Source organism: Chrysochloris asiatica, unplaced genomic scaffold (genome assembly GCF_000296735.1).
Source record: "Chrysochloris asiatica unplaced genomic scaffold, ChrAsi1.0 scaffold00179, whole genome shotgun sequence".
Classification (NCBI taxonomy): domain Eukaryota; kingdom Metazoa; phylum Chordata; class Mammalia; order Afrosoricida; family Chrysochloridae; genus Chrysochloris; species Chrysochloris asiatica.
Window position 1 is genome coordinate 3,473,106 of NW_006408697.1, and position 4,626 is coordinate 3,477,731.

Below are 4,626 nucleotides of genomic sequence, written 5' to 3' on the forward strand. Positions count from 1 at the left end.
TCTCCCTCTGAAACTAAACTCCCTCTTGAAAACTTGTAAGCCAGTCACTTTGTGCCTTTATAGCCCCACCCCTACCATTTTAGGTAGCCAATGTCTAAGTTGCCCATCCCTACCAACCCTGTGTGGAGAGGATGGGAATGATCCTTGCTGTGAAGATTCTTTCCCTCTTGGTTGGTATTTGAAGCTACTACATCCATGAGTATAGGTCAAGTTTATCAAATTGTAGTGATTTACACTTGTTTCCTTTATCAAAAAAAAAAATTTTTTTTTTTTTACTTTCTTTAGCATAGTGGTTACGAATCGGGCTGCTAACCTCAAGGTCAGCAGTTCGAAACTACCAGTGTTTCCATGGGAGAAAGTGGAGGCGTTCTACTCCCGTAAAGATTTACAGTCTCGAAAACCCTGTGCAGGGTCACTATGAGTTGGAATCGACTCGTCACGGTACTTAAACAACAAGTCTAAGGAACTCTGGTAGTATAGTGGTTATGAATTGGGCTGCTAACCTCAGGGTCAGCAGTTTGAAACTATCAGCTGTTCCATAGGAGAAAGATTAGGCGTTCTGTTCCCATAAAGATTTACAGCCTCGGAAACCCTGCACAGGGTCACTATGAGTCGGAACCGACTCCACGGCACATAACAAAAACAACAAAGTTCAATTCTGATCATCCAGCCAACAAGGCTAGGTCAAATGGGTATTATCTGCAAGTATGGGTGTTCTTGTAATCTCCCCTCACTTCATATCAGCTGGATGCTTCACTCTCAGCTCTTGTCCTCTGTTGCTACATCCTTGTCCATGGGCTCAGGAGTCCCCAGGACTCACAACACTTCTGGCCAACCAGGCCTGACCATACTCCAGGTTGTCAGAAGTCTATGTAACATGGTCGGACTCAGCCCACATAAGAAGTTACCTTCTTAGGCTTCTGAGTTATGTCAACTTTGATTTCATGCCATAATGTGGCATGCAAGGACCCTAATCATCCCACTGTTCTTCAGGACATTACAGCAGTGTTACATTGATGGCATCGGGCTTCGTTGTTGTTGTTTTTGAGTGCCATCAACTCAGTTCTGACTCATAGCAACCCATATTGATTTGTAACCACTAGGCAAACAGAGCTCCTCTAATTCACAAGAAAGAGCAAAAAAGAATGAAAGGAAGGAAGAGAGGGAGAAAGAAAGGAAGAGCGGCTAAGAAACTCTTAGGCTTTCCAAGGAGCGTCTGGTGAGCTTGAACCACTGATCTTGTGGTTCAAATTGACCTTGTAGTCCAGTGCTTTAACCTATAGGATTCCTTTACCCACATGGTGGTTTTAAAATAATTTGAATCAGTTGCCAATGTTGAAAACTAGGAACATCCCACATTTCTGATTTCTCTTGCGAAGAGGAAAGGAAGAGCTGACACATAGGCCCTGCATCTTTGAACTCCACCAAGTAGTCTGAGTGCAAACTCCTCTATGTAAGCTGCGTTCTCCCGTTTGCCACAGGCCTCACCACTCCCTGCTGACTCCCAGGAACATGTCAATTACTATTTCTCATCACACCTATGCTATATTTTAATGGCAAAGTTAAGAGCACAGTGGAGCTCTTTCCGTCTTCGGCAGCTGCAGGGACAGGAGTTGCCGCCATGTCCGCGCATCTGCAATGGATGGTGATAAGGAACTGCTCCAGTTTCCTGATCAAGAGGAACAAGCAGACATACAGCACTGAGCCCAGTAACTTAAAGGGTCGCAACTCCTTCCGCTACAACGGAGCCCCGCAAGACTGTGGGTTTGGAGACGGCTGCCGATGGCAAAGGGGTTGTGGTGGTCTTGAAGCGGAGGTCAGGCCAGCGGAAATCGGCCACCTCCTACGTGTGGACCACCATTAAACAAGAATGCCTGCGCCACATTCAGCAGCATCAGGCACATGATCTGTAAGAACAAGTTCCGGCCTGATCTGCGCATGGCGGCAATACGCAGAGATAGTGCCATCCTGCACAGCCAGAAGCCGGTGCTGGTGAAGAGGAAGCGGAGTCGCCCCACCAAAAGCTTCTGAGCACCCCTCACCACAAAACAATAAAGACCGTGTTCTTCACCAAAAAAAAAAAAAAAAAGTACAGTGGAGTAACTTGGGTACAAATGTCTTATCAAATGCAGTAACAAAACTTAGATTGAAAAAGTCATAAATTAATAAGAAAGATGGCCAAGGGACATATGTTGTTGTTGGTGGTGGTGGTGGTTGTGTGCCACAGACTCACAGCCACCCTGTATAGGGTTTCTGAAGCTGTAAATCTTTATAGGAACAGAAAGCTTCACCTTTTTCGCAAGGAGTGATTGGTAGATTTGAACCGCTGACCTTGTGGTTAGCATCCCAGCTAGTGATCTACTACACTACCAGGGCTCCTATATGTTCGTGGTTGATAGATTGGTTATGTGCTGTGGAGTCAGTTCCAATGCATAGCAACCCAGTTTTGAGGTTGCTGAGGCTGTAAAGCTTTACAAGAGCAGAAAGCCCCATCTTTCTCCTGTGGAACAGCTGGTAGTTTTGAACTGCTGACCTTGAGGTTAGCAACCCAACTCATACCCACTACACTACGAGAGCTCCTTACATGTTGGTGGCAGTGACAAATATGTCTACAAGTTTAATATGCACACCGTGGCTTGCCCAATTCACTCATTTGCCTCCTGAGACAGCAAATTTGTGATGGCGAGTTGAGAATTCCTCTTATTTTGAGGATAAGAAAACAGAAGTCCATTAGAGGCCCTTGCTCAGGGATGATGTCATCGAGTTAATGTTGTTGTTAAGTGCCGTAAGTTGCTTCTGACCTATAGCGACTCTGTATAGAATCACAGCAACTCACAAGCCACCACAGTAAGACAAACTGACAGACGAGTGGTGGTTAGTCATCATACCACCTTATTAATCTTATGATAATACATTGTCATTCTCAAAAACTCACATCAGACTCATCCACCTTCTGTGCCAACTGTTGACTTAAATGGGCTTGTAATAGGCATTTACCACTTCTGGAACATTCACATTCCAGTCTGCAAATTGGGTGTGCATAAGAAACTGTTGAGATGGTTTAAGACAGATGAAGAGAATTCATTTTTTGTTTTGTCCCTGTCACACAGATGAAGGAGAACCATAATGGACTGCACATCAACTTCAGGCCTAGGAGCAATTTGTTTCTGCTAAATATCTCTGGTGTACAGACAATATGTATTCCCTGACTGATGCTGGCCTAGGACCAGTCATGGTCACCATACCTTCTATCCTGTCTTCTGAGGAGATGCCTTGCTCCTGCTGGTGGCTGTACCATTGCTGACCTCTGGCATCCTGGAACCCTGGAGAACATATCAAGATCTGGGAGCCATTTAGCGACAATACCTCTCAACATCATCCCTGATAGATCAAAACTAACCGTTACAGTGCTTTTTGAGAGTTTATGGCTTTTCTCTCACCAGTGTACTTTTCAGTGCCTTGAAGAAGGAAACATGTCCTTCTTAGGAGGCAGAGTTACGGGATAGGTAAGTGGATCATATACAATATAGTCATGACAACATTCCTAAACCTTTGGGTCCCTTCTACATTATGCCAAATCAGTTCCGGCGTCTTAACTTCTTTTAGGATTGTCCACCATTAAGTCCAAGTTTTATTCAACCAATCAAGCACACAATTAAAAACATTCTCCCTGCACAAGAATCTCTTGACAAACTAACATTCTGTTTCTACCTTTGTGGTTTTAGCACCCTCAGAATCCATTGCAGCATATATTCCTAAAATGCTTACCAAGCTAAAGATGTTGACAACATTTTGTAATGATTTTGGTATATATGTCTCCTCCTCCTTTTAGATTTGGCTTTATAACATGAGGGACCTTGTGATGTGAAGGTTTTGTGTCAACTTGATTCACAGTGATTTGACAGTTAAAGTATAGTTACCACAGATGGCGGCTAGGGTGGAGATGCAGTGAAATTCACCATTAGCCATACCAAAGAATACCAGGCAAAGCAGATGCAAGGCAGAGCTCCAAAACTTAGAACCACAGAGCTAGGAATATTTTTAAAGTTTGAAGGCTTATAGCTACTGGAACTTGAAGCTAAAGGAAGAAATCGCATACTTTTTAATCTGCTGGGCTCGGAAGCACGGAGCAGATATCTTCGGTGAGACCAAATGGCAAGACCAAGCAAGGAGCAGAAACACCAAGGAAAAATGCTGCAGGAACCTTGGAGCAAAGAATCAGCAACTGCTGCCATATAGCCAACCTACAATTACACTCTACAAAAACACCAAAACCCAGGCAAGAACCAATACGAACATCCATACGCCAGGGAGGCAGACAATGCCTGTGAAAGTAACTCTGAGTTAAGCAATAAGAAGAGTGAAAAGGGAAGCCCACATCTTGATTACATCTTCCTGGAAGCAATCAGAAAGCATTAAAAAATACCAAAACACATACTAAATTAAGTATTAATAAACACTAAAAATGTCCAAGAAGCAAAAGCAGATGACCATATCAGCACATGTCCAGAAACAAGATAAAATGTCTAAGACAAATGACCTAAAGTTAGACCTGGACTCCATTCTGAAAGGAGGGCAGGCCTTGGAAAAGACTGAGAAGGAATTCAGAAAAATGATTATAAAATG

The 4,626-nt window shown here is 43.6% G+C and overlaps 1 pseudogene; it reads left to right on the forward strand.

The window, feature by feature from the left end:
• The first annotated feature begins 1,621 nt into the window (after positions 1-1,621).
• On the forward strand, positions 1,622-2,031 carry LOC102825804 (annotated as a pseudogene).
• Positions 2,032-4,626: the final 2,595 nt, after the last annotated feature.